The sequence below is a fragment of the Phascolarctos cinereus genome, unplaced genomic scaffold (assembly GCF_003287225.1).
Source record: "Phascolarctos cinereus isolate Bilbo 61053 unplaced genomic scaffold, phaCin_HiC Scaffold_726;HRSCAF=1367, whole genome shotgun sequence".
NCBI lineage: Eukaryota > Metazoa > Chordata > Mammalia > Diprotodontia > Phascolarctidae > Phascolarctos > Phascolarctos cinereus.
Window position 1 is genome coordinate 92467041 of NW_027556098.1, and position 22844 is coordinate 92489884.

Here is a 22844-nt window from a genome sequence, read left to right on the forward strand (position 1 = left end):
AGTTTAAATCATGCCTCATATACGTATTACGTGACCCTGGGTTAATCACTTGTCCTCTGATTAAATTTATTGTTCCATAAAATGAGAATGATATTAGCACCTACCCCACTCTCCCACCCAGGACTATAGTGAATATCAAGATGGATTAATATTTCTAAAGGACTTTTCAAACCTTAACTAACTATTATTAGTAGTAGTAATGTTGATAAGTAACAGTAATGCTAATTACTATTAGAGTCACTGAATCTGGCTCCCTGTCCACTACATCCTGTTGTATTTCATATGGACATAATCGGCAATTAGTAAGTATTGGTATATTTGAGTTATAAGCACAACATGACTAATGTGGAAATATGTTTAGCATGATTGTACATGTATAACCTATATCAAGTTCCTTGCTGTATTGGGGAGGGGGGGAGGGAAAAAATTGAGAACTCAAAATTTTACAAAAATGAATGTTGAAAACTGTCTTTACAAGTAATTGGGAAATAAAATAGTATTAAGGAGGAAAAAAGAAGAAACCTAAAAAGGATTGTTAATAATTTAGAAACTTGTACAAAAAATTGAACACTTTGGGAATACAGTCACTGTTTTTTCACTACTTAGGCAATTTACAAGAGAAAAAGTGATTTAGGAAATGAACAGCTAGCAAAGAAGATGGTTTCTGATAATGACAATTGTATTTCTGAACCATGGATTAAAACTGAGAATTGATGGGCCCTTTGGCATGGATAGAGCATATTTCTGAAAATCTATTAAAATGCTTTTCTTTTACTTCCTGGAGTCTTGTGAATCTCATCAAGAGGATATTAAAAAAAAGGCAGAGAACGAGAGAAAATACTCCATGTGGATCTAGTAAGCCTGGAACATAGAGAATGGTGCCTGCAAACTGGAAAGCAGATCAAAGAGCAGGGAAAAAAAAACATAGCTATTTCCAGGTGACAGTATAGAAAAAGCATTGGCAGATGTCTGTATACAAATGTTCAAAGGTGAACTAGAAACAATGCTGCTAATTTAACTGAAGAGATGACTCTCACTCTTGGCAGTCTAGCACCCTGAAAATGCATGGTTTATTTAAAAAAATCATAATTAATAAAAGGTGTGGTATATTAGTATGTATATTAACTCGTGAAGAAATTAGGGAACCAGAGGCAGGAAACATGGTAGTAGAGAGCATTTTGTGGTGGATCAAGAGAACAAAAAGAAGAAGCAATGTTAACAAAGACATTTATTCTCCATGGAGGGGAGTAAGGAGGGATTTGAATAGAGAGGAACCAGCTAAGAGAGAATCAAGGAATCAAAGAGGGAGTGGCCAAGAGTGTCAAAAGCTGGAGAGAAATTAAGGAGAAAGAAGACTGAAAAAACTACATAAGATATTGCATTTAAAAGATCATGGATAACCTTAGAAAGAGTGGTTACCACAGTTGAGTGGTAGAGCCTGAAGCTGGACTTTCAGGGTTTGAGGGATTCAGAGTGAGTGAGTGGTGAGAAAGTGGAGACATCAGGTATAAATGGCTCTTTCTAGGGTTTTTCACTGAAAGAAAAGAGAGTATAATAGGTAATAGTTTGAGCGAGTGTAAAAATCAAATAAAGTTATTTTTGTTGTTTTTTTTTACAAATGAGGAATACTTGAGTATGTTTGCAGGCATCAGTGAAGAAACATTAGAGGCTTATGCTCTCTGATGCTTATATATGTCCCTTGATAACCATATACTCAGCAAAGGGGGAAGTATCCGGCAAAAATATTACCTTGTCTGCTGTTATTTAAGGCTCCAATTCATCCAGATTTTGTGAATTTTGTTCATACCAATTTAAGGAAAAATAATAGGTACTTTATGTTTGTCTTTCAATTAGCAGGTCAACAGACTAATGCTGAGTCATGGTGAACTGGTAGAGCTATTGTTCAAATTCTCAAATTTGAGGTGAAAGGATTTATGGCTCTGGACAGGGTACGTTTGGAAATATGTGCCTAAGAATTCACGTTTGACCCCACCAAGATTTGGCATCATAGAATGAACACACAATGCAAAAATGTTTTATGCCATCTGCTTTGTGTGGACAGTCCGTGCCTCCTAGCACTGGTCACGTCAAAAGGTCACATCAAAATAAAATTGAAGAAGTCCCAGGACTTACTCTAGTGGTTGAAAATAAAGTTTATGGGTATATGAAGAGCAAGGAAACAATTTCGATGCTTTTAAAACTGAAGGCATAGAATAACATGAAAAAGTAAGGTTAAAATGAGAAATTGTCATCACATCTAGAGTCGGGGACATCATATCATCTATAATGAAACCAATAGCATTATGAAGGCCTTCAGAAACATCCCTGATATCACTCTCCTTAATGCAAGAAAATTGAACCTTTTGAGACTTGCTCTTGGTAGATGTGGAACATTCTGTATTTGGATTGAAAATGACTCCTGCAAGTTGGATGACCTGTAGGGTACATGGAACAGGCTTGCTGAAGAGTCACTACAATCTTCTCGTGTACAAGATGACAACACAGACCTTATTAGGATTTTGAAAAGTCCAGAGATCCAAAGGGGAAATATGTCAACTCTGTGATGAGTACTTAAGAAGAAGCTGCTGAAGAGCTTGAGAATCACCATGAAACTGAACCCATATGCTAAGACAATGTGCTGAAACACAATTCTAGCACAGGCTAAGAAAGGAGCTTCTACATTAAAGAAGAATATGGGGCAAAGCAAAGGTTATATAAGAAGAGGAAGAAGCTTACACCTAAGAAGCTGCTGCATAGAAGGTTACAGGGCAGACAATACCAGCAGAAAAGAAGCTTGGGGGGGAAAGCCTCCAGCAGGAAAAAAAAAAGTGGAAAAGAAGAAGCCAGGAATAAAAAGAAAAGAAAAAGAAACCCGCTGGGGAAAAGAAACCTGACACACAAAAGAAAGCTGTTACCTGAGAAGAAACCTTCTAAATAAACTCAGTATATCAAATTATATTTTGGGCCAAAATTCATTATGTCAATATTGTTAATTTCTAAAGAATAAATATTTAAAATGGCTTTGGAAAACAAAACAAAACAAAAACAAAAATAAAAAGATTAGAGAGAAATAAAGTTGAGAGAGAGGATGGAGGAGGATGACAGTGGTGGAAGCTCTGGGAGAACATGGAAAGGAAAAGGATCTAGACAGATATAGAAAAGTTGTATTTGAGAAAAATAAGTACGTCTTTTCGCTTAGGGACTAGAACAAAGGATCAGAGAATATAATTTAAGAGGAATTTTAGGACAAAATAGCTGAGAAGAGGTGGGGGAGGTTCATGATGTGGCCTTTATTTTCTCAAAGAAATGAAGTTCTTTGATCATAGGGAGAAGGGAAGAGAAATGGTAAAAGGATTGAGGAAAGAAAAAAGTATAGAACAGCAATTTTGGGAACTGTAATAAACAAAAGTAGGAAAGAATAAAAGATTGTCATAGAGTAGTGAGGACCTAATTCTGAGAGTTCATTATCTACTTGGCTAGGACTCCTACCCTCAATATTCTATTATTAACAGGGGAAGCAAGTGTCTGTTAGGTTTTGTTTGTTTCTTTTCTCAAGTACTAGGAAAGAAAGATCAGGTAAGACAACTGGAATTATATATACCTAATAATTGGCAGGCCCATTAAGCACTGGTTTTTTTTCCCTTACTCAAAGATGATGAAGAGTGATGCACATAAAGAAGATTCCCAGCCCAAAAGGTCAAGAGTCAGACTTTATGTCAGATCAACTCTTGGATGAAGTTTTGTATCTATTGATCTCATACATGGGCAGAGTTCTGAAGGTGGCTCTAGTCAGTTAATGGAAGCCCTGACCTGCTCTTAACTTGATGGCATTCTAGAGATATCTTTGTTTAGTGAGTCTGGGCACGATGAAAATAGATTTCTGGAAAACAGGTTCATTAGGGAGATTTGGGCTGGCAAAGGCAGTGTCCAAATACAGGCCGTAAGAACAACTGAAGCAAAGTCATTTATTCTTGGTTGCTTGACTTTGGGTCACTCATGATGGTGGCTCCTTCCAGTGACCATTTATCTCCTTTCTATCATCATTGTTTTCCTTTTTCATATAACTTTTCTTTGTATTTTTTTCAATTTTTAAACATTTCTTTTGTCTCCTTCCTAATTTTTCTTCCCTAATTGAAAAAAAAACTTATAGCAAATATGCATAAAGCAAAAAAAAAATAAAATAAAATCATACATTTGCCATTTCCAAAAACGTAGTCTCATTCTACATTCTCTGTCTCCTTTCTTTAAGGAGCCTCACCATCACTACTCCACTACTTGTGATCTCTTGAAGTCAAGGACTATCTTTTACCTCTTTAGCATTTACCACAATGCCTGGCACATAGTAGGTATTAATAAATGTTTACCTACTGCCTGTTCTTTCAGCATAAAATGTGTTCAGAACAGGGAGATGTGATTTCTGGGCCTTTGTAAGTGATACTTGAAAGAGCCTGGAGAACGACGGAACTGACATAGGATAGGCAAAAGATAAATGTCCATTTCATTTTTTTTAAAGAAAAAAAGTATAAATCTACAAAATACCTATGGGTGAACTTGATATATATTCCTGACAACAGTCTAAAGCATTTTATTACAAATACAGTTTGTAACCAGTCAGAAAGGGAAACCAAAATTACCAAAGTCTATATATCTTTACTCCCAATAGCCAAATAAAGCTCATTTCCTTTACTGACAGAGTAAGTAGAATATGAGATGAGGACATTACTGTAAACAATAAATATTTGGATTTCAGCAAAACATTTGACAAAAATGTCCATGCCTTGATTGTTGACAAAGGTATATGAGAGGTGATAACAGAGTTAAATGGAATTGTAAGAGGATTGATATTTGGAGCAAAGGAGTGTTCATCGGTGGGTCCATGACCACTTGGAGAGGGTGATAGAGGTTTATCCTTGGGTATCTTCTCTTCAAGTTTTTATCAGTGCTTGGATGAGTGTATAATAAATAAATGCTTGTCAAGTCTGTATATTATATAAAACAGAAAATAGCTATAAGTGTGATTTCCTGAGAACAGGGATTATACTTGTTATTTTTCTATCTCTATTGCTCAGCACAGTGCCTGGCACATACATAGTATATGGTTAAAAAAGGTTTCTTGATATACTGGAAGACCAGATTACACTCAAAATCCAAAAGAATCTCAATAACCCAAAACAATGGACTAAGTGTAGGAGTAGGGAACGATCTGTGATCATGATGGCATAAAGTAAAGGTGTTAACCATGCAGTCTTATGTGGTCCACAATACTCTCCAAGTGCAGTCAGAACTAAATTAAAATTTAATTGGAAAATATTTAACATAATTAATAATACTACAATAGAACATAGATGATGGTAATAGTGATTTTCTAAGTCAACGTATGTCCCTCCCCCATCCAAGTATCTTTATATAAAATATTTTGACCCCATTTCTATGTCAGTTTGACACCAAAGATATAGAGAACATCTGCATGAGAAAATTCCCTCCATAGATGTAAGCCAGCACCTTCTCTGCAACTTCAAGTATTAATAGAGTTGCCTAGAGTATTTAGAGGTCACATAACTTACATAGAGTCACACACTAAGTCTATGTCAGAGGTAGGACTTGAAAGCAGATATTTTTGGTTCACAGAGTGGCACTCTCTCCACACTATGCTACCTTTCACGGGCCCCATGTCAAATGGAAGGGCATTGACTAAATTTCTACACTATCACTCAGAAAGTCACCTCCATATCTTCATTATGGGAGTGGTATGACTAGAGAACACTAGTAGTGAGAAAGACCCAGAGGTCTGAGTAGACAATTAGCTCAACGTGCCAGCAGATAAGCATGGGGGACAAAAAAACAAATTCCATCTTGTATGGCTTTAGCAGTCATTGCATGTAGAATGAAGGAGACTATAGTTCTTCTCTCTCCTTTGTTCTGGCCAGACCACAATTGAAGCACCCTGTCTAGATGCCACATTTTCAGAAGAATTGACAGAAGTAGATTGGAGTCAGCTCATATCAGCCAGCAAGAACCATTTGATAAATTTTCAGTGTGAGCACTAAGACTTCAAAAATTGGCAAATGCTACAGATCAGAACTTGATGTATATTTTGTTTGTTGTCTAGACTTAAGAAAAAAATGGAGTAAATGTTAATAATGCAGATTAAACCTAAAAGTGTGTCATGTCTTTAAACATTTACAGGCATATCCCACATTTTGAAGACAGTGTAGATGTCCATTCAGAAGAAAAAAAAATGAGACAATAAGAAGACTGGAAATTATGGCATGTGATGATGAGTCAGAGGAATTGAGAATGTTTAACCTGAAGAAGAGAAGACTTAGAAGGTATGAGATTGCAATACTTAAAGATATCGGGTATAATTTAGATTGCTTTTCCTCAGTCCATAGAACTAGAAACAACAGATGGCATTGGCAGAGAGACAGATGTAGGCTGAATGTACAGAAAAACTAACTAATGATTAGCAAATCCAAAAGTGAGAAGGACTTGCTCTGGAACTGGCAGATGCTTTTGGTAAGAATATTTTTGCTCACAGCAAAAACAAGGGACCTAAGAGGTTATCTGGTTTGATCTAGATCACAATTAGTTAATTGCCAAAGATGAGATTACGTTCTAGTTTTTCTGGGACTTGTGTTCTTTCCATTGATGTCTATGATGCCTCCATATATTTGTATTCACCAAGCCATCTTTTAATCTTAATTCAATACCCCAAATAGATTTAACCCCCTGGGGAAAGAATTTCTCATATCTTTCCAAAAGTGACTGTATCGCTCTAAGCAGCTAACATAAAAATTGCATTAATCTTTATAATTTTTCGTTGTGAGAAAATTCCAAGTCCTATTACGGGAGTGTGGGTCAATTTCTCTAGGGTCCAATAACTCCAATTAAACTTATTTTGAAGACTTCAGTTCAGAAGTGCTAAGAGAATGCACCCTACAACGTAATGATCCTACTCATTCATAGTACTTTATGACATGTGATGTGAAATAAGCTGCCTGGACACCCCCTCAATTCATGTTGCAACTCAAAGTGTGATGAATTTGGAGCCAAAAGACCTAGCTTCAAATCCTGATTCTGTTGCTTACCATACATGTGGCTTTTGTCATGTAACTTAAACTCTCTGGATCTCAGTTCCTCACTTGTAATTGGATAAGAATACAAATACTGGACTAGATAGCTTCTAAGGTTGCTTCTAAGTCTAATTCTATGCTTCTGCTTTCAGTCTAGTGTAGTCACATCTTAGGGGGGAATGGAGAATGATTAAGATTATAATTTTGAGGACAATAAGAACTCTATTCCTCTTTCCATTTTTCCCCTATATGGGATTTTGCTGTATATTGAATTGTAGGTAGGACTGACATGCATTTTAAAGAGGAACCACTGCTTAAAATATTACCCAGATCTGTAATTTCCTTTTAATTCTTTTTTTTTTTTGAGGAATTTGCTTCCTTCCACTGAAATGGGCTTGTGGTTAGACCCTAGTTTGTCTGGGCTTGGGCCTATTACTGCAGTTAGACCCTCTGTCTTTTTAGCTCAACAGAGAGCCTTTGCAGAGATGTACAAACACTGGAGTGCTGACTAATTAATTAGATTAGTAGGACCTGAAACACCACAAGCCACCACTCCATTTATCTTTTTGCACTGCTTGTTGAAGGATGAGCAGTCTTTGTGAAGTACAATATGTCAACTGATATTCTGCAGCTAATGGTGTCCACCTCCAGCACTCTCTCTGCTAAATTATACTGTCATTCTATTATCATTCTCCTATAACACAAGAGGATTCATTTATTAGAGCAGATTCTCATGTTGCACACACCACTTTTCTATTTTTACAAAAGATGAATTGGAAACAGCTCCCATAATTATGCACTTGTCCACCAGTCAAGTGCATAACCAAAATCACTCCTTCCTTTCTTACCACTTTTGCCCGATAAGAAAAATTTGACTGAGGACATTTTCTTGCCCTTTTTTTTTCTTTTCAGACAATTAGAAACCCCAGTTTTTTAGCACAAATATCCTAAACTGATAGCTCAAAGTTTCCAAACTTCTCCCTGATTTCTTCAAATGTCAATGAATGGAAAATAAAACTACGTTAAGGGAGTAAACATCATGTCCAAATAATATTGCTAATTAGCAGATTCAGAGGCTAGTAAAAAGCTTGTGTTGTTTCTACAAACACAATCACCAGGAAGAGTAGGTATGCCTATTCTGAATTTCTTGTTTCAAAGCACTGTATGTCTTCCTTAACAATCATTCTAATTTCTTTAAAAACGGGAGATTAATTTCATAAGATTCATGAAGTTTCTGTAAGCAAGAAGGGCCAGCATTTAAATAAAGCACTTTTGTTTATACTGCTTCATTGCCAGAACCCTTTCCTAAATATTCAAAAGTTATTATTTAGGTGCAGTTCAGGATATCCATACTTTTGTCCAGAAATTCAGATAATCTACAAACTCATCTTTACTTTAGTTAATATATTTTTAAAATATTAAAAAAAATTGTTATTGTCTCAAAAGTTTAAGACGACTTGCGAAGATACACCTTCCACTTGCTTAAGTGTGGGATCATCTTAGAATTCCAGAACTCTGCGGTAGCAGAGGCTCATTATCAGACCCCTCTTTAGAGATGGTCTTTTTTCTCAAACCACCCAGACCCAATTAAGGCCCTGCCTGCTGCTCCATGCCCCAGAGAAAAATGTCAAGTCTGCACATCTCATTTGAGAAACTAATCAAGAGACTCTGCTGAGCTGTTCTGAGATTTTGCAGTTGCATGTGGCAGGCTGTCTCCTGCCTTTACCATAACCTCAGAGCTGTGAGTTTTTCTGTATCCTACCAGGGCACTGACATAATTTACTTTGGTGATGGAGCCATTGAGGAGGAAACTCCATTGGCCTCCTTGTAAGGAATAGAAGAACACTGTCAGAAATTGTTGTGAGATGTCACTAGTTGATAGAGAGATGAAACTGGGGTCAGAACACAAGGCTTCAAATCTCACTTCTGACACTTAGCTGTGTAGCCATAGACAAGTCATGGCTTCTCTGAGCTTCAGTTACTAAATCTGTAAAACAAGGGATAATCATACCCACATCACAAGGCTATTATAAGGTTCACATAAGAAAACATATTTTGTATTTTGTAAATTCTATAGAATACAGACACAAATATATTTATATACGAATATATCAATCCGTCAAGCATTTAAGTGATTCTTATGTGTTAGGTAGTAGGCTAAGCACTAGAGACATAAAGATAAATCAAATACCATCCTTGCTCTCAAGGAGCTTACATTCTAATGGAGGTGACAACATGTATATAAATATGTGTGTGCAAAAATACACAGAGTAGCTAAATAACCTTAAAAGGGAAGGCACTAGTTGCTGAGGGAACCAGAAAAGGTCTCCTAGAAAAGGTGGCAACTTACTTGAGTCTTGAGGGAAACCAAGTATTTCAAGAGGTAGAGAAGAGGAAGTAGTACATTCCAAATCTAGGAACAGCCATGTTGCAAAGATATGGAGATGAAAGAAGGCTACCCCATATATGTATTATACAAGCAGATGTATGTAATTTGTATTTTTTGTTGATGCTTTTGTTGATGCACATGTGTGTATATGTGTATCTATAAATATATATGTATACATATATACATGTATACATATATACATGTGTATTATGTGCATATGTACATATATGTGCCTATGTAAGTATTACAAGTGTTTAGGGCAGCTTGGTGGTATAGTTGATAAAATGCAGGTCTTGTAGTCAGAAAGACTCATCTTCATGAGTTCAAATCTGGCCTCAGATGCTTACCCGTGGTGTGTCCTTAGGCAAGTGACTTAATCCTATTTGCCTTAGTTCTTTTCATATCTAAAATGAGCTGGAGAAAGACATGTCAAATCACTCCACTATCTTTGCCAAGAAAACCCCAAATGAAATCACAAAGAGTCAGTCATGACTGAAATGATTGGATAACGACAAAATTAGTTTAATATAGATATATACGACAGTTTGTACACACCCCCAAGTATAGATAGATAAATAGATAGATGTGTATTTGAGTTATCTACATAACTATATATGTAAATATTTTATACAAACACACATATTTGCAGATATTGATTTCATTAAGATGGAGAATTATTGATATGAAGACAACTGCATTTCCATTGATGCAAATCAGTTATTTATCTATAACTTACATTCTTAGAGACTTGCCTGGGATGGGAAGAGAAAGATTGAAAGACTAGTCATTGGAGTCCTTGTTCATAAAATTAGCATGAATCAGAGAACTTCTATCCATTATAAAAGATTACTTTTATGTGAGTATCAATGAAGATGAGGGTAATGAAGATGATAAGAGTAAACAGAAGGTCAGAGTAGCAAAGCATAATACCTATGCCTAAAAAAAAAGGTCCTGAATCTATTCTTTCCTGTTCAAGTTATTATTATCATCATCACAATTATCTAAGCATTCTTATTCATTTGGGCATATATTTTGCTTATTGTGGTCATTTTAAAACACTGGCAATCAACTTTTAACAGATTATATTTTGTATTCTTTTTAAAAAAGCATTTAGTATAACAATGTTGTTCATTTAAAATATTTTATTGTGATAAATTTTAGACATCTTTATTAGAATTGACTATCCGATGTAAGTTTTTATAGTAATTTATCAAACATTTTATATGTCACAGCAACCAAAATGTCAAGACAGAGCCCTTTATTATTTCCCTCCAAGTCTTTCAATTCATAATATCATCAGGCAATTATCTCATTTATAGAATTACCAAAGCTATGTTGGGAGTAGGGGGCCAGTTACATGAAAAGCATTTGGGGCAGTCTGAGCCATGATGCCATAGCAAAGATGGGGACTTACCTGAGCTCTTCCCCAAATCCCTTCAAATATCTTTAAATAATGACTCTCATCAAATTCTAGAGTGGCAGAATCCACAAAAAGTTGGAATGAAACATTTTTTTCACCACACAAAAATTTAGAAGTTTGGCAGGAAAGGACTATTACAACAGGACAAGAGGAGCACAGTGCAGCCCAGGCTGCCTAGCGCAGACTGGGCCCCAGCAAACCAGGAGTAAGCCTCAAGGCAACTGAATCAGTGGCACCAGTGGGGGTTTCCAGACCTGTCAGCCCATGGACAATAAGGGAATCAGATAAAGGGTCAGAAGGACATTAGCAGGGGTCTCTTTGCTGGCACCAGGGGCAGGTACAGGCATCGCCTATACTTGCATCTGGGTCACAATCCTGGGTCTTAGTCCCAGTGTGAGGAGAAGCACTAGCACAGTAGAGCTTGTGGCCCCAGGGGAGCAGTATTCTAGTCACAGTTCCAGGGTTGGAAGTAGTGTTTATGATCACTCACAAATCAGCGCACAGTGCAAGAGAGTAGTAAACATATCTCTCCCTAGATTATACCACCTTGGAAGAGCCAAAAATGTACAGGCCCCTAGAGTTGCCTCTGAAAATAGCTGAGCGAAAAACCTGAAACTTAGTTCAGTGTATTCTCTACCCTGGAAGCAGAGCCCTAATTTAGTATAGGGTTAAAAGTCAAGAAAAAGGCTGGAAAATGAGCAAACAACAGAAAAAATAAAACATTCTGACCAAAGACAGGTACTATGATGACAAGGAAGATCTAAATACACATTCAGAAGACAAAAAAGTCAAAATACCTCAATCCAAGGTCTTGAAGGAAAATACAAATTGGTCCCAGGCCATAGAGAAGCTAAACCAAATAAGAGGAAAATTTGGGAAGAGCAATGAGAGTGATGCAAGAAAAACATTAAAAAATAAGAATCAACAGCTTGGCAAAGAAGGCACACAAAACTATTGAAGAAAATAACACCTTAAAAAACCAGAATAGGCTAAATTGTAAATGAGGCACAAAAATTCAGTGAAGCAAAGATTGGCTTGAAAAGCAGAATTGGCCAAATGGGAAAAAAGAAGACAAAAATCACTGAATAGAAGAATTTTAAAAAGTAGAATTGACCAAATGGAAAGAAGAACAAAAAGCCACTAAAGAAAATAATTCCTTAAAAGTTAAAATTAGGCAAGTGGAAACTAATGATTTTGTGAGAAACCAAGAAACAGGCTCCGATTCTTATAGTCTAGTCATTGCTCAGATTTTTGGAATCTAGTCGATAGCTTACTAACGTTCATACTCCTTAAGAGTCTGGCTACTATGATGGATCTTTAACAAACCTTATCTTTGACTAGAAAAAAAAAGAAGCAAAAAAGAAAAAAGAAATCAAGAAACAGTCAAACAAAGTCAAAAGAATGAAAAAATAGAAGAAAATATAGAACATCTCAAACAAGTGACCTGGAAGATAGATCCAGAAGATATAATTAAAGAATTATTGTACTTTATAAACATGGGTACATGATGTAGACATAAAGTGTGGTGCTATAAGCAAAGTAGAAGAACAAGGAATAGTTTACCTGTGAAATCTATGGAGAAGAGAAGAGTTTTTGACCAAACAAGATATAGAGAACAATATGAAATGCATAGTGGATACTTTTGATTATATTAAATTAAAAAAAAGTTTGTTTGTGTATTTGGTTTTTTTTTCCACAAATAAAGCCAATGTGACCAAGACTAGAAGGAACACAAAAAGTTGGGAAACATTTTTTATAGACAGTGTTTGTGATAAAGACCTCATTTCTAAAATATTTAGAGAACTGAGTCAAATTTATAAGAATAAAAGTCATTCCCCATTTGATAAATGGTAAAAGGATATGAACAGGCAGTTTTTGGATGAAAAAATTACAGTAAACTGCAGGCACACGACATGTGCTCTAAATCATTTTTGATTAGAGAAATGAAAATTACAACAACTCTGATAGCTAAACTCTGATAGCTAATCAGATTAAAACAATCTGATAACACTACTAAGTCCATGTCCCAAACAGACCATAAAATGGGAAAATGACCCTCATGTACAAAAATATTTATAGTACTTCTTTCTGTGGTGGCAAAGAATTGAAAATTGAAGGGACGCCCACCAATTGAGGAATGGCTGAACAAGTTGTGGTATATGAATGTAACGGAATACTATTGTTCCATAAGAAATGCTGAAAAGGCAGATTTCAGAAAACGCTGGAAAAACTTGCCTGAATTAATGCTGAGTGAAGTGAGCTGAACTAGGAAGACATTATACAAAGGAACAGCAACATTGTGCCATGACTGACTTTGTTAGACTTAGCTTTTCTGAGCAATGCCATGATCTAAGACAATTACAAAAGACTCCTAATGGAAAATGCTATGCACATCCAGAGAAAAAACCACAGAGTCTGAATGCAGCTGGAAGTATATTATTTTCTCTTTTTTGTTGTTGTTGCTTTTTTTTCTTTCTCATGGTTTTTCCCTTTTGGTCTGATTCTTCTTTTACAACATGATTAAGTGGAAATATGTCCAATATGATTGTACATGTGTAGCCTATATCAGGTTTCATGCTCTCTTGGTGAGGACAGAGTGGGGAGGGAAAGGGAGGAATTTAAAACTCAAAATCTTGTACAAGTAAATGTTTAAAGCTAAAAATAAATTTTATGAATAATTGGACTACCTGAAAGTCATGATAAAAAAAAGCCTAAATATCATCTTTAAGAAATTATGAAGAACAACTGCACTGATATTCTAGAACCAGAGAGTAAGGGAGGAAGAGAAGAATCTACTGATCATCTCCTGAAAGAGATGCCAAAATGTAAATTGCCAAGAATATTATAGCCAAATTCCAGACCTCCCAGATCATGGAGAAATGCTACAAGCAGGAAGAAGAAGAAGAAGAAGGAGAAGAAGAAGAAGAAGAAGAAGAAGAAGAAGAAGAAGAAGAAGAAGAAGAAGAAGAAGAAGAAGAAGAAGAAGAAGAAGAAGAAGAAGAAGAAGAAAACAATTCAAATATCATGCAGACCCAGTCAGGGAAAAACAAGATTTAGCAGTTTCTATATTAAAGGACTGGAGGTCTTGGAATATGATATATTTTTAATTTATTCATTTTTATTTTTCAACATTCACTTCGACAATATTTTGAGTTCCAAATTTTCTCCCTATCTCATCCCTTTCCCAGCCCCAAGATGGAATGCATTCTGAATACCCCTTCCCCTAATCTGCCCTCCTTGCTATCTCTCCCCCACTTCTCTTATCCCCTTCACCTTCTATTTTCCTGTAGGGCAAAGTAGATTTCTATAGACCATTTCCTGTATTTCTTATTTCCCAGTTGCATGTCAAAACAATTTTTTTAACATGTGCTTTTAAAACTTTGGTTTCCAAATTTTCTCCCTTCCTCCTTCCCCACCCACCCTCATTGAAAAGACAAAACTCTTCCATAGAAGTCATGTCATGTGAAAAGTTAGGTAAATTTCTCTTCATCCTATCCTGCTCCCCATTTATGCTATCCTTTCTTTTGACCCTGTCCCTCCACAGAAGTGTTTGCTTCTGATTACCCACTCCCCAAATGTGCCCTCCCTTCTATCATCCCCCTGCTCTCTTGTCCCCTTCCTCCCCTATTTTCCTGTAGGGTAAGATAGATTTCCATACCCAATTGAGCATGTATGTTATTCCCTCCTTAAGCCAAATCTTATGATAATAAGATTCACTCATTCCTTCTCACCTTCCCTCATTTCCTCTCCATTGTAAAAGCCTTTTCCTGTCATTTTATTTGAGATAATTTACCCCATTCTATCTCTCCCTTTCTCCTACTAACAGTATAGTCTTCTCTCACCCCTTAATTTTATTCTCATGATATCACCCCTTCATCTTCATCTCACCCTGTGCCTTTCATCTATCTATCTATATATACATACAAGTAATTTTCCCCTCCAACTACCCTAATACTGACAGATGTCTCATGAGTTACAGATATAATCTTTATATGCAGCAATGTAAACAATTCAACCTTAATAAGTCTCTTACAATTTCTCTTTCCTGTTTACCTCTTCATGTTTTCCTTAAGTCTTGTATGTGAAAGTCAAATTTTCCATTCAACTCTGGTCTTTTCATCAAGAATGCTTGAAAGTCCCCTATTTCATTGAATGACCATGTTTTTCCCCCTGAAGGATTATACTCAGTTTTGCTGGGTAAGTGATTTTCGGCTGTAATCCTTTGCCCTCCAGAATATTATATACCATGCCCTGTGGTTCCTTAATATAGATGCTTCTAAATCTTGTATTATCCTGATTGTGTTTCCACAATACTTGAATTGTTTCTTGCTGGCTGCCTACAATAATTTCTCTTGACCTGGGAACTCTGGAATTTGCTCCAATATTCCTATGAGTTTTCCTTTGGGAATCTCTTTCAGAATGTGATTGGTGGATTTTTTCAATTTCTATTTTGCTCTCTGTTTCTAAAATATCAGAGCAATTTTCCTTGATAATTTCTTGAAAGATGATGTCTAGGCTCTTTTTTTGATCATGGCTTTCAGAAAGTCCAATAATTTTTAAATTCTCTCTCCTGGATGTATTTTCCAGGCCAGTTGTTTTTCCAATGAGATATTTCACATTCTTTTCTATTTTTCCATGCTTTTGTGTTTGTTTTACAATGTCTTGAATTCTTATAAAGTCACTAGCTTCCAATCGTTCCATTCTAATTTTTAAGGAAGTATTTTCTTTAGCGTATGTTTGTACTTCCTTTTCCATTTGGCTAGGTTTGCTTTTTAGGTCATTCTTCTCCTTATTGGCTTTTTGGACCTCTTTTGTCATTTGGGTTCCGCTATTTTTTGGGTGGAAGGGTTAGGCAATGGGGTTAAGTGACTTGTCCAGGGTCACACAGCTAGGAAATGTTAAGTGTCTGAAGTCAGATTTGAACTCACATCCTCCTGACTCCAGGGCTGTTGCTCTATCCACTGTGCTGCCTAGCTGCCTCTAGGCTATTTTTAAGTTGTTGTTTTTTTCTGTAATTTTTTTTGAGTCTCCTTTAGCAAGTTGTTGACTTGTTTTTCATGATTTTCTTGCATCACTCTCATTTTTCTTCCCAGTTTTTCCTCTACTTCTCTTATTTGTTTCTCAGACACCTTTTTGAGATCTTTCTTCCTTGTCCTGGGACTGATCCATATTTTTCTTGGAGGCTTTGGATGTAGGAGCTTTGCCTTTTTGTCTTCTTGTGGTTGTATGTTTTGATCTTCTTTGTTACCAAGGAAAGATTCTATGGTCTGACATTTTTTGCACCTTTGTTTGTTCATGATCCCAGCCAATTTCTTGAGTTTTAAACTCTTTGTTAAGGTAGGGGTCTGCTTCAAGTGTGGAGAATGTACTGTGTTTTTTTTTAAACAGGTATTTTCTGAGATACTTTTAGGGACCTGTAGGTTTTCAGTTCTTCCAAGGTGGTATGATAAAGAGCGAGGTGTTTACTCCTTTTCCTGTTCTGTGCTGTGCTCTATGAGTGACCACAAGCAGTTTTTTCTGCCTTGGAACAGTGAGGAGGATTTCCTCTACCCTACCACTACAAACTTCACCATGCCAGCACTCCTTCTTGCCCCAGAACTGTCCCTCAGAACTGTGATACAGATGCAAGCATGGGCAAAGCAAGGGAATCCTGCACCAGCAGAGAGATCCCTGCAATCCCCCTCTGATCAGCCACTTGATTCCCCCCAGTCTATGGGCTGGGAATATGATATTAAAGAGAGTGAAAGAGCTAGGATTATAACCAAGAATCACCTAAGCAAAATTGAGCATAATACTTTGGGGGGAAAATGGAAATTCAATGAAATAGATGATCTTCAAACATTTCTCAGGAAAAGAAAAGACCTGAATAGAAAATTTGACTTTCAAATATAAGATGGAAAAGAAGCATAAAAAAGTAAACAGGAACAAGAAATCATAAGGGATTAGAAAAGGTAAGGCCAATTTTATTGCTATATAGCAAAATTATATTTGCAACTCCAAAAATTTTCTAATTTTTAGGGCAGTTAGAAAGAGTATACATAGACAGAAAGCAGAGGTGTAGGTTGAATATGATGGTATGATTGTGCAAAATAAATAAAATTGTGGGATGAAAAAGAAGAATGCATTGGGAAAGGGGAGAGGGAGAAGTAGAATGAGATAAATTTTCTGACATATAAGAGGCCTGAAAGAGATTTTACAGTGTAGAGGGAAATGGGAGAAATGGAGAGGGGAGCACATAAGCCTTACTCTCCTCAGAATTGGCTCAAAGAGGAATAATATACACACTTAATTGGGTGTAGAAATCTATCTTACTATACAGGAAAGTAGAAAAGGAAGGAAATAAGAGAAGGAGGAGCTGATAGAAGGGAAGGAAGTTTGGGGGAGGTAAAAGTCAGAAGCAAAACATTTGAGAATGGACAGGTTAAAAGGTGAGTCAGAGTAGGACAAACAGGACAAAAATAGGATGGAGGGAAATATAATTAGTAATCATTACTGTAAAAAGAGTTAGTTTCTCTGATACAGACTTCATTTCTCAAACATATAGAAAACAGTTAAATTTATAGAAATAAGAGCCGTTCTTCAATTGATAAGTTGTCAAAGGATATGAGAGGCAATTTTCAGACAAAGTAACCAAAGCCGTCTGTGATCATGAAAAAAATGTTCTAAATCACTACTGATGAGAGAAACATAAATAAAGACAACTCTGAGCTACTCCTCACACCTGTCAGGTTCACTAATATGACAGAAAAGCACAATGAAAAATGTTGGAGGGGATATGGGAAAATTAAAACAATAATGTACTATTGGTGAAGTTTTATTCTGATTCAGCTATTCTAGAGAGCAATTTGGAATGATGCCCGCAGGGCTATAAAACTACATAAAGCTATAAAACCCTTTTACCAAGTAATACCACTACTAGGTCTCTATCCCAAAGAGATGAAAAGCAAGCAGGAAAAGAACCTATGTATACAAAAATATTTATAGCAGCTTTTTAATGGTGACAAAGAATTGAAAATTGGGGAATGACTGAACAAGTTGTATATGATTGTGAGGGAATACTATTGTGCTTTAGAAATGATGAGCAGGTCGATTTCAGAAAAACCTGAAAGACTCACATGAAATGACGCTGAGTGAAGTGAGAAGAACCAGAACATTGTACACAGTAACAGGAATATTGTATGATGATCTACTATGAATAACTTAGCTATTCTCAGAAATACAATGATCCAAGACAATCCTCTAGGACTTAAGATAAAAGGTGTTGTCCATATCCAGAGAAAGAACTGGTAGAGACTTTATGCAGATCCAAGATACTTTTTTTTAAACTTTATTTATCTTAGGGTCATTTTGGTTTGTTTTGTTTTGCTTTTTGTGTCTGTGAGAGGTGGGTAGGGGAAGGAGGGAAGGAGAGAGTTTGAAACGCAAAATTTAAGAAAAAGACTGCTAAAATTGTTTTTACGTGTAATTGGGAAAATGAAATACTAAATAAGTTTTAGGAATTCCTTTAGGTCACCACCTGGGGTACTATAAAATAAAAATAATGTGGGGTACTTCAGGGTCACTCATTCTGTTTAACATTTTTTTTCGAATCGAAGGAACTAAGAATACTTAAACTCATAGGAACTAAAACTGTGCAACTTAATCTTACATTAGAAAATTATGTGTGATTTGGCCCTGATTGCACCCATATATTCATACATGGCATAGATAATCTAGTTTTAATATTTTCCCCATGGAAATTTAATCTCTTATAGCAACAGATACATACTTCTATGTGTATGACACATTTCAAATATATGCATGTGTGGATATTTGCTGTAGGAGAAATGACTTTACTTGGCTTCTGAAAATGAATGAAGGTCCTACACATTTCAGACACAGATCCTTTTAATAAAGTAGGAAATAGGAGGTAGATTATTTTTCACAGTAGGCTTGTATCCTTCAAAGACCAGAGACTTCTTGTCCTGTGTAAAAGCAGCTTAAGAAACCTACTTTTCATCTATATACACACGTTCACATTCAAACTTCATTTATCTTTCTAATACATACACTCTTATAATAGCTTTCTTCCCTTTCTGTCACCTAGAAAGGCATAATCAATGCCCATTACTTATTCCCTTCTTCTCAAATTATTTCTCCTCATATCTGTTTTTATTACCTCAATATGCCCTTTTATCTGAATACTGCCCCCCCCCGACAAAAACATGTATTTCTTCTGGATGCCCACATACTTACAACCTCTTCTTGATTCCCTTTAACTGATTAGACTCATTAGCAACTTTGTGTTGATGAGAATGATGTTATTTTTCTTAAGTCATGTCCTTGAACCTCGGGCAAAGTTTGAGTTCTTCTATTTTGTTTGTAGAAGATAGTCAGATAGAGTGATGAAATTTAAAAACACAACACTCTTTTGCTATGGAACCTACTCTATTCACTTTTTAAAATGTCACCTTTCAAAACTACAGAAAATTGAACTCATGTCAACAATGTGATGGAAATGGTACTACTTTAAGCCCAACCTTAGAGAATCTAGAAAGGATACTCTTCCTCCCCCTCTCTCCACCACATATACATTCATATATTTATGCATATCATATATTGTAGAAGATGTAATAATATTAATATAATAATATTATAATATAATGGGGCAGCTATGTAGTACATTTGATAGAGTGCTGCACCTGTAGTCAGGAAGACTCATCTTCATAAGTTCCAATCTAGCCTCAGACACTTATTAGCTGTATGACTCTGGGCAAGTCATTTAACCCTGTTTGACTTAGTTCCTCATCTGCAATTGAGGTGGAGCAGGAAATGGCAAACCACTCCAGTATCTTTGCCAAAAAAACCCCAAATGGAGTCATGAAAAGTCAGATATGACTGAAAAATGACTTAATATTGTGACATTACATGTATAGATAAATACATGCATATATATATATATATACATATACATATCTATCTATCTATCTATCTATCTATCTATCTATCTATCTATCTATCTATCTATTTTTACAAAATTCTTTAAGAACAATTTCAAAGTAGCCAAACATTTGGGAATGAGTTTAGCTGTTGTCTTAAAAAGGAATTAAATCTTTAAAGTGTTTAAAAATGCATTTATGTCTCTAGTAATTCTAAAAAAAATTATAGAGTTCTATGATTATCCCAAAAGAAAAAAGACGCAACATAATAATGAAAAGCTCTTGCCAATTTATAGTCCTTGAAGACACTTCTATGTCCTTGAATTCTGTGACACTTCTGATTGTCATTTAATTAGCTACTCTCTCTCCCTCCCTCCCTGCACTTGTACTTGTAAATATATTTTCATGCTTCCCCAAACCCATTTGTTCCCTGTAAACTACCTGTTAATAAGTCCTACACACATGAGGCAGCTGGATAAAGGGAAGAGCAAGTTTATCTACCCATAGGTATAATTAAAAGTGGATTTGAAAATGTTTATTTCATATGGGGCAATCGACAGAATCACAATTCTTCTGTCTCTACAGTATTTATTACTTCCTGATCGTACAGTGGAAACCATGACATTTATTACTGCTCAGAGCATGATTTATATAAAGAGTTGATGAACCAGTGTATTCAGAATGCTAAATTCTGAATTTCCAATTTATTAGATTACACAATAAAACCCTTAATTGGAACTGATCCAGGTTGCTTGGGGAAAATAGGAAGTCCCCTAGAAACAAAGGGGAGCTGTTACTGCCATTTGAGGTATCTGAAATTTTGAAACCAATTTATATGCTTGCTCCAATAGGTAGTCAGCCTACTGCTGTTTTTGTTTGTTTGTTAATTATTGGTTTCCTTTTTTTTCTTTTAAGAATGCCTCCATTTTGCTGGCTGCCTCTGTCAGAAACACTGAGTTTCAAACGCATTAAGAGGTGAATTTTTTTTTCTTTATATATTGGTAAATTTTCATTTCTTTGGGGAATAAATTTTTATTCATTTTAAGATTCCTTTTTTTTTCCCAAAAGAGAATACAAATCTTAGCTGTTCAGTGTATATTGCAACATTCTTTCACTTCCACACACCATTTTTGGTATGTAACAAAAAGTCATCATTTGTCCACATGCTGACATTTTGCTTTTTTTTTTTTGGGGGGGGGTGTACCAATCTCAGATAGCCCTGTACTGACCTTCAAATCTGTTTGATTTTGGCTTAGGTAGGTGCAGATGGTTTTCTCTTTTGCTTAGCTACGTATTTTAGTTTCACTGATCATAGATTTAGTGCTAGAAGGGAGCTATTAGTCATCTAATCCAATGTTCTCATTTCTTAGTTGAGGAAGCTAATATCCAGGGATGATAGGTGACATAATCTTTGTCAAATGGGTGAGAAATAGAATATGTAGAATATAAGCATAGGTCCTTGGCCTCTAATTCTAGCATTCTTTCCAATAGGACATGCTCCCAGCCCTTCTAGGGTAAGTAATTGAAGTTATGCATTATTTCTCTTTCTTCACAATTCATGTCTTTCTTTATATTCCCCCAAATCTTCCATAGGTACTATACCTAGTACTGTTGAGACCTCCGTCTATGTCAGTGGTTCTCAAAGAGTGGCTCATGGAGCCCTGTGGATGGCTGAGATCCTTTCAGTGAGTCTTTGAGATCAAAATTATTTTTATAACGAACTAAGACATTCCAACTAAATTTATATTAAGACCAGATTATTTTATATGTCAACAAATACATATCAGAATATATTGAAAGCAAAAGAAAATATAAGAAAAATGCACATCTACTACCAAGCCAGTTATTAAAGAGATTTGCAAATATATGTAAAAATAAAATTACATTCTTTTTCACTATTTCTTTTGGTTTTGGATACTATAGTATTTTTTTAATCTAAAATTTTATTTTAAGGCAGTTCTCAGATAAAGAAATTAAAGCCATCTATAGTCATGTGAAAAAATGCTCTAAATCATTATTGATTTGAGAAATGCAAATGAAAACAACTCTGAGGTACCACATCACACCTATCAGATTGGTCAACATGACAAAACAGGAAAATGGTAAATGTTGGAGAAGATGTGGGAAAATTGGAACACTAATGCATTGTTGGTGGAGTTGTGAAATGATCCAACCATTTTGGAGAACAATTTGGAACTATTCCCAGAGAGCTGTTAAAAATGTGCATACCCTTTGACCCAGCAATAGCATTTCTAGGGCTATATGAGATCATACAAATGGGAAAAGGACCCACATGCACAAACATATTTATGGCAGCTCTTTTTTGTGGTGGCAAAGAATTGGAAATTGAGAGGATGCCCATCAACTGGGGAATGGCTGAACAAGTTGTGGCATATGAATGTAGTAGAATATTATTGTGCTACAAGAAATGGTGAACAGGCTGACTTCAGAAAAACCTGGAAAGACTTGTATGGTCTGATGCTGAGTGAAGTGAGCAGAACCAGGAGAACATTGTAAACAATAACGACCATGTTATGTTGTGCAATGACTAATATTAAAAAACTTAACCCTTATCAGCGATACAAAAATCTAAGACATCTCCAAAGGCCTCATGATGGAAAATGCTATCCACAAAGAAGAAAGAACTATGGAGTTTGAATGCAGATCGAAGCACACTTTTTGCTATTTTTTTTTCCTTCTGTTATATTTTGTTTCCTTTTTCTGGTGGTTCCTCCTATTGGTTCTAATTCTTACTTACAACATCATTAATGTGACAATATATTTAGTAGGAATGTATATGTATAGCCTGTATTAGATTGGATGTCATCTGGGGGAAGGAGGTGGAGAGGAAAGGAGGAGAAAAATTTAAAACTCAAAAGCTTACAGAAGTGATTGTTGATAATTCAAAATAATAAAAAAGACAGAAAGAAAAAAATGAATATTTTAACATGTAATGGGTGTATTGTAATTTTAAATTAATAAATATTTTAATTACCTGATTTAATTTCTGTTGTGGCAAATATCAAATAAACAAATAAATAAAA

At 35.6% G+C, this 22844-nt stretch overlaps 1 pseudogene; it reads left to right on the plus strand.

The window, feature by feature from the left end:
* The first annotated feature begins 1672 nt into the window (after positions 1-1672).
* LOC110217513 (large ribosomal subunit protein uL4 pseudogene) lies at positions 1673-21497 on the plus strand (annotated as a pseudogene).
* Positions 21498-22844: the final 1347 nt, after the last annotated feature.